The following is a 9,480-nucleotide window of genomic DNA, read 5'->3' on the forward strand; positions in this document are numbered from 1 at the left end:
ATATACATATGTATGTATGTATGTACATATATGATTTCAATTTGACAAATTATGTAATCATGTACATATATGTGGGTCTCCGTGACGTGCCGGAATGTGAAATTACCGAAAACGCAAATATCGGAAGGCAAAGATCGAAAATCGAAAGATCTATTCATTTTATTTCAATAAGATACAACAATGGGCAGTGTTACGTATATTGAAAATTGATCACATGTATTTTTATATGTGGACCATAAATTTACTTCGAAATTATTATAGTGTAATGTGGAGATTCGGCTGTTGGTGCTCATAGACCACTAGTTTACTATCACTAATCACCTGATCGCACGCTCAAGCCAAAAAGAGCTCAGCCTATGAAAAAGTCCGGTATCCGTGACGGGAAATGTGAAATTACCGAAAACGCAAATATCGGAAGGCAAAGATCGAAAATCGAAAGATCTTAAGTCGAAAGATCAAGAAAAAAGGGTGCATGGTAAACGGTACATACTCACTTAATTAGCGCGAGCAGGATACAACAGGAACAAGAGGAACAGGCTTTTCCTCCCGTATTCTGCGCGCGCACATTAATACGCGAGGAAAAGCCTGTTCCTCTTGTTCCTGTTGTATGTACCGTTTACCATGCACCCTTTTTTTTTGATCTTTCGACTTAAGATCTTTCAATTTTCGATCTTTGCCTTCCGATATTTGCGTTTTCGGTAATTTCACATTCCGGCCCGTCACGGAGACCGCATATATGTATATACCAGGAACGCCTTACAGGTAAGCCCCGATGCGCCTTTCTGGTCATAATTTTATAACCTAGAGTAATTTTATCATATCTATGGTTAAGTTTTAATAAATTTGCAATTTTGCATCATTTTTTATATAAAAATCGCTGAAACTCAAAATTTTCAAGAAATCTATGGACAAATTTGCAGCATTTTATATGTAAATCAGTGAATTCGAGAAGTGGTAAACATGAATTTTGCAAGAAATACGACAGGATTGCCAATTTTTTTGGAACTGTTTCAATAAAATTATATAAATTAGCAAATTCTGATAGGAAACAATCGATCTTAGAGTCGTATATACATGTTTGGTGCGCTCCGTTCTACCTATCTTGATAATCGTTTTCTCATCTTATCGTCTGCTCACATTTTCGAATATGTGTTTTTACATATAATAATGTATTATATATATACAAACTAGACGACGAAATACACCGAAAAAGTTGGGAAAACCACTACAAAATCGAAAACACTAAAAATAGCAAACTTTTTTAAACGCCCAAATCTCAATGAGAGTAAACTCACATAGATCATTGTCATATTCTAATTCAGTGAGCCAAACTTAGTAAATATTGATTAGTCTCCACTCCGATGGTTTTTTTGTTGCTCGTTGTTGTTATTAATCATAGTTTTCCAATTTTCAAGATTGGCACAAAATGTTGATGATACGCCACTGATATTTGTGTTGTAAGTATGATACCATCCCAAAGTGATTTACAGACTGCTATTTTTAGACGTTAAATAAAATATCAATCATTCAATTTGATTTTCTGATTTATTTCCTATTAAATTTGAGTCGAGATCTATCTATATAAACTAAAGTTGCATATACAAAATAAATACACAGTACATACATACACACCTTCAGCTAATCATTGTAATGGAATTTATTCGGTATTTTATAGGGTTGTTGTAATAATCGTATACTTTACAACCGTATACGATTCAATATTGTGGTTATATAAATTTATAATGATGCTGTAAAACGCGATATTGTAACCAGATAAATACACGCATACACACTTACATAGAAGAGTGTAAGAAAGTTGCCAGAGCGTGAAAGCGAGCACGTCATCGTAATGACAATCGAATTTCTGATGTGTCCAAAAATAACTGAGCTTACAGAAGAACCCTAAAATAAATGTATTCAATATCCACCAAAATAAGATAACCACAGTTTACGCCGAAACAAACAAATATGTACATATATAATATATATCGACCGTCTATAAAATATTTTAAAATTTGACATTTTCGAATTTGATTCCGCACTTGGCGGATGCTGTTTCGGTTTATTTTTGTGTTACGAATGTAAAAAATAACACAGTAAAAGCAGAAGGAGGTCGGCTGATAAAGCCGTCGCATCCATCATTGTCTTGCTGGTAGGCTTTTAAGTAAGCATTTCATGTCAGCCATATGTTTGCTAGGAAAAAATTCCCGGGAACACTACATACTACCGCTGCGTAGATTCGTGTGTGTAAACGCGAATATTTCGATCCGTATTTGCGAGATGTGAAGAAAACTCAATAAGCTTGAATGCGATTGCAAGTTTCAGAACACGTAATAAACGGATTCGAATTATTTCGATTGACGCCGAAGACAAAGTTTCGGTGACCTCTTTCTCCTCTCCGCGCCCCGTCTGAATCCGAGGGTCGAAGAGGTGCTAAATCAAACAAGATGAAGAGCCAGGTGTGCTAAAAGAGCCAGAGCCGAGCTACCTGGCCTCGATAATTGATTTTCGCCACTCGTATTATATTATACTTCGCTTATTATCGCACTATAAACTACCCAAGTATGAATAATGGCGTATTAAGCTTTCTCATTACACGCGACAGGACTATTCAAGATTTTCCACATAAAACATATCTGAAATTCCATATATGTACATATGTAAGTATTTATATTGACCTCGTTTTTTTTGCAAATGTGAACTTGATATGTTACATAAACTATCGGCTTAATCTTTCATGAAACTTTATAGCTTTTTATTTTCACAACTGTATAGGAGAAATCGTATGAAATTTTTATGTGATACGAATTATGTGATAAAATACTTATATAAATATAAATAAAAAATGACTACACCTGATAGTTTCTATGGTGATGCTTATATGAAACTGCTCTTGTCGCCATATCAATTTGCTTCGATCTCGATTAAGTGATTAGTACGTATTCTATTCATATAATATCGTTATATATGTAATATAATATTTACGTACTTGTATTTTGTAAGACGTATACCAAAAAATTATGTATTAGCAATATATAATTAGCTCAGTGGTTGCGTTAATGCTAACCACAGAGAGGTTCCCGGTTTCAAGCCCTGGGTTGACCTTGATTTAAAAAAAATTATTCGAAAGTATTTCTGTGGTGTTCAGATCAGGCTTGAATTTTTTGTGACAAGTCGATCATTTCCTATCAGATTGTGCCAATTTATCTGATTTTATTGTTGAAACGGTTCCTCATCAAATTGGCAAAACCATCCTACTCACTGTGTTACCACTATTTGAATATGATTTCAAATTTATAATCCATAAATTTATATATTTACAAGTTCAATACTACATATATTTACAAGTTCAATCCGTAATGGCAGCGTGGGAAAATATAAATTGTATTTAAAAATATATATAAATAATAAATTATTGTAAAATATTTTAAAAGTACAAATCGTAACTTTCACTTCCATAAATAATCGAAATGATAATCTTATCGCGCTGTCTAAAATTGAAATATTTATTTTGTGGAATATAATCTGAAGCGGGCGAATTACAGATTTCAATGCCGACCTTAAGTGGTAATTTGTAATCGGCGCCATTTTAAGTTTTCCTTTTAATTATCCGCCGAATAAATGATACAGTCTGCACAGCTTTCGGTAGCAATATTAAGATACACATTAGCATTCCAGCTTAAAGCTCATTTGCATCCAAATAACTTCCAGAAGGGACACTGCGGCCTCCAAATGGCTTGTAATATTCAGAGATCTCACACAAAATGTACACAGAACCGAAGAAAATAACACACTACGAACGAACTATCGCTGTTTACCTAAAACTAAGTGTCATGACTTCGTATTCAAATTAAATTTGGTCGATGATTATGATAATGAGAAGATCAAACTTATTTAAATTAAATATAACATTCTTAAGTAAACATTGAGTTATAGGTTTGTACATATTTTTAGTAAATTAATTTAATTATATTTAAAATTTTAATATGTTTGCTAAATAATAATGATTATTATTTTATTTTATTTTATTCATATACATTATATATATATATATATATATATATATATATATATATATATATATATATATATATATATATATATATATATACAGCAGCAGTCACATAAAACGGAACGCTTAAGCGAAACATGTTTTTGCGTGAAATTTCGGTAATCTTATATAAAACCAAAACCGAAAGTCATTTAAATGATAGGTTGTATCATAGTGCATTCGTGTAATACCAAACGTGAAAATAAAAGGTGATAAAGATGAGTTGGGGAGAAATTTAATGGAGGGCAGATTTTACGACCGTGCGTTGACTTCACGGTTAAATGAAATTTGAAATGAAAATAGCACTATACATATACATTTTTAATTTTATTACAGTCACATATTATTATTTACAACTTATAAAAAAGAAATTAATATTTTGTAGCGGCTCCTTTCGATTTTATAACTTATTTTATTCGGTTTGGCATAGAATCTACTAAAGTTTTTAAATTTTCGATTGGGTGGTCTTTGTACCATATCTTTTCTATTATTTCTTTCAACGATTTAAGAGTAGAAACATTGTTTTTCCTTATCCTGTACTTGATACACATCCATAAATTTTCGATTGGATTTAAATCGGGACTATTGCCAGGTCATGGTAGTGTCTTTATACCCATTTCTTGTAAATAGTCCCGAACTTAAAAAAAAGTAAAAAAAAAATTTCGGTTTTTTTATTGAAATTTTTTAATTTATATTCAATGCTATCAAATAAAATGAATACTCACCAATTTAGCTCGATGACAAGGGGCAGAGTCATCTTGAAAAATTATATCATCGGAATATGAAAGGTGGTTTTCCATCGATGGGACAAAGCTTTCTTCTAAAATTTTTTTATATTTTTTTCCATCGATGGCACCTTGTAGAAACTCCAATTGTCCAATGTTATGGTACGAAAAGCATCCCCAGACCATTTGACTTGGAAGATCCTTAACAGTTTTAAGGGTACAATTTTCATTATACCTTTCGCCAACTTTCCTTCGGACATACGGAAAACCATCAGGACTATAGAGGTTAAACTTTGATTCGTCGGAAAGTATCACTCGTTGCCAATCTGATGGACTCCAATTTTCATGTGCTTTCGCCCATTCCAATCGATTGTTTTTCATTCTCTTGGTTAGTAATGGGTTTTTTTGCAGCTTTCCGACCGTACAGTCCAGCTTCTCTGAGTTGCCTTCTTACTGTTGAGTCGCTGATTTCCATGGAAAATTGTGAAGATACATCTGTTCTTAATTCTACAGCAGTTTTGAATCGCTGCTGTAAAGATAATCTGGTTATTACACGGTCTTGCCTCTCCGATGTGCATCTTTTCAGTCCGGTCCCCTTCTTACGATCAAAACTTCCAGATTCTCTTTTTTTTTCCAGTAATCTCGAAACAGTCGATATAGAACATCCCATTTTCTTGGAAATTGACCGAAAGGAAAATCCTGAACTCGCCAATGTCGCGATTTTTACACTCTTCTGCAATGATAACTGAGCTCGTTTTTTCATGTTGACGTGTTAAAATTCGAATTTGATGCTTTCTCCTCGAAAACCCACACTAAACTGAACTCAAATCTTAGAAAACAATCATATTTAGAATATTTGGTCGTTAAAAACCCTACACATAAAGGGATAATCCTTTAATGGCCTCGAAGTCGTAAAATTCACAAGCGTTCCGTTTTATGTGACTGCCGGTGTATATATATATATATATATGCTTTCCTGGTATATAAAACGTGCTTTCCTGTCCAATTAAAAATGATTAGACTGTATCATAGACACATGGAGGGGGTAACATTTTATAATATCAGCAAATTTGCGATGCTTATAAACTCGAATGAACGAGAAATTAATGATAATGATATACATATGTACTTTATATCTTAATAATGTATTGATTAATTTTCTTTATCGTTCTTTCTTCTTCCACCCAGTCTCATCAGACCCAGCGCATGTTGCAATATATGTATGTATATTAACTTTATTGCTTGTTATTCAAGCTATTTTCGATTTATTATCACCAGCAACTTTTATATAGTGTACACTATTATTTCTTTCAGTTTTGTTATAGAGCGTTTGAGAATTATGTATTTTATTTGGCGATTTCTGCATGATCACGCCGCTCCAGGTATGCCATGTTTATTTTCGTTATTTTGTATGAAAAAGTCAAGTATATAATATGCTATATTTTCAACAAGTTAATTCAGAAAAAAAAAAATTTGTGCCCCTCTAATGTACGTAATAAAAGAATTCCACAAAAAATTAAAAGTCAAGACTGAAGAGGTTAATAATAAGTTTAAGTAAATATTTTGTTTTAAGTATATATTAAATCTCAACTTCATACAAAATATGGAACCTAATTGATCTTATAAATTAATTCCAAACATTTTGGTTTCATAAATATCATAAAATTAACATTTAATTGAACATACATATGTAGATATATGTATATGTATGTACATATGCACTTCAATTTTGTATACATTCTCGTATCAGTTATTCTTTGAAGACATGATTTATCCAAAATAATGTATACATAGTTTCTCATCTATTGTATCCATTAGATTGTATTAAAATTATAATAACAAATGGTGAATGATTTTGTATTTCACGTTGAATATTTGTTTTTCAAATCCAAGCTTTTAAGATTAACGTTTATTTTCGACGATTTGATGAATTTTCTATTAATTTTTAATGCCGAGCATTATTCAGACTTCCAAGCGAATCCTTAAAAAATATTATAAAACAATGGACGGTTTCGCCCCTTTTTAATTAAACCTGTCGGTGTAAAATTTTAGCTGAAAACATCGGTTGCCTTACACACCTGTACCCCGCCGCATTTACATATTCAACTTTGGCGAGTGATTTAAAATTTCGGAAATTTTCAACAACTTATGTACATACATAATTAAATCTAGAAAGCCTCGGCGTGGAATAATTTAATTTCGCGCGTATGAAACGATAACAATGTCCCAATTGCGATATATATTTTCTTAGAATTGGTATTCCAACCTCACGGTTCTCCTGCCGGAGTGGAGTCTTCAAAACCACCTCCCCCATCCACCGATCGGCCATTTGTAGAATATTAATGAAAAAGCTAGATTTTGCCCTCTCCCTTTTGTGTTTCAAGTTGACGTTTCGTTGACCCTCTTCAGGGGCGGAGTCGACCCTCTACGCGAGACAAAATCGCCGGCTAATTCCGGCTTTTAGGAAAGTTTCAGACGATTTTCAGAAGAGTCAGCAATGATCAATTGACTCAAAAAAAAACTTGACAATTGCTCTAGTACACTGTACCAGAAATCATTATTAAATGTTATCAACTCTATATAGTACATATGTACATATATTTTAAAACGATCAAAATTCACAATCATTATAACTGAACAGCTAAACCTATGTACATCTGACGTACTCTGTTTTTGTTTTACTAAGGTGTACCTAAAATTCATTTATCTCACTCTAACCAAGATATCACAAAATCGATAATGTGAAACGCATCAAATTTGAGTGAGATGTCTCGCAAACCGAGATTTTCAGTACTTCGAAATTTGACGATTTGCATACAAAAGAAATGTATCAATAGATTTCTCTATGACGGTTTGTTATAATTATTCTAAAAATTGCATATCGGTTATTGTAATTGGCCAGGAAGGAAGGCACATTAGGATTTACCTGTTTAGCTTTCCTGGTATATATTTGTATGTATGTAAAAATAATAAAATTGCATATTTTCTTCAAGCTTTGTTACTTCCTTCTTGGTATATGTATACCAAGAAGGTCTAAAAGATAATCCCCAGTGCGCCTTTGTATCCAATTACAAACATCGATATAATATTTTTAGAATAATTTTAACAAAGCATCATAAGGACATCTATGGATACATTTTCGACAAATTTTTGATTAACTTACATTTTCGGAGCATTTTTATACATGAAAATCGTGAAATTTTGCATTGCTGAAAAACTCGTAATTTGAGAGAAATCTATAGACAGATTTGCAGCATTTTTATATGAATCAACGAAATTCGATATAAAGGTTGCCAATTTGTTGGAACAATGCAAATCAGATAAATTTACAAACTCTGATAGAAAACGATCGACCTGGAGTCACAAACCATGGAAACCAGTAGCAGCAAAGCAGCAACCAGTAAAACTCGAAAACCAAGAAAGCAGCAACCAGTGAAACTCGAAACCGTGACCACTATGTTCGAAAGCATATATGTATATGCTAACCACTTCTCCACGCTGCTGGTTATATAAAGCATGAATGAAGTCTTTTAGGCACTGAAGTGTTTGTGACTGAGGTATTTGTGTATTCTTTACAGAACCATCATGAATTCTGTATGTACATATCACCATCATCATCATCTACAGCCATTCACCATCCACTGCTGAATGAAGGCCTTTCCAACACGCTTCCACTCATCTCTGTTTTGCGCCACTCTCATCCATCTCACCTCAAACATTTTCCTAATTTTGTTTACTCATCTTCCCTGCAGCCTTCCTTTTACCCATTTGCAATCTCTCTGTTACCATTCAAGCACTTCTTTTATCCACCTTTCGTCCATTCTTCTCCACGTGGCCCGCCCATTGCCATTTCAATCTCTTTACTCTATCTACTATGTCCACTACCCTTGTCATACTTCTCACCCGCGTGTTCCGATTCCTGTCTTTCCTCGTTGTGCCAAGCATACAGCGTTCCTTACTTCTTTGACTGCATTAAACTTTGTGTAGCATCTTGGCATTCAATGAATGTTGATTTAAAAACAACATTCATTCGTCCAAATGCACTCCATCCTAATTTCATACGTCTCTTTATCTCTTTGTCTTTACTACCGGACATATTTGACCTATATATAAATATTTTTTTAATACTTCCACTGGTCTTTCGTTTAATAAGATGCTATCAGGCGTGCAATAACTATTGAACATTAGTTTGGTCTGATCTACGTTAGTTTTTAATCCTACTTTCCTACTTTCTCTGTCCAGCTGTATTAGTCTGTTAAGGAGGTCAACTGGGTCGCGAGCTATTAAAACTATATAGTCTGCGAACCTAAGATGATTCAAGAAGCGCATGTACATACATATATAAGTATATACATATATCCGGTCAAAGGCATAATTTACAATTTAATTATCGAAACGTGGCATCGTTGCGCCGAGCCGAGGTGTCGCAGTGCAGCTTTGTCAGATGTCCCACCACTTCGGGTTCAGATCTCGAGGATTATAGCATCCGACAGCGACTGGAATCTGCTAATCCTGTCGGTGCCGTCGTCGAATTGTCGATGGGGTTGGCCATTAAACATTCACACCCCGGAGCGGGCTTTGATTGCGCTAACGCCCGACACAAAGACGGCACACCGCAACCGTTCAAAGTGGATTACCAAAGGGGACGTGTGATTTCATTAGACCCCTAGTGCCTCCGTCTCAACCCTCCTCTGGACCCCTCTT

Source organism: Arctopsyche grandis, chromosome 6 (assembly GCF_051622035.1).
Source record: "Arctopsyche grandis isolate Sample6627 chromosome 6, ASM5162203v2, whole genome shotgun sequence".
Taxonomy (NCBI): Eukaryota; Metazoa; Arthropoda; class Insecta; order Trichoptera; family Hydropsychidae; genus Arctopsyche; species Arctopsyche grandis.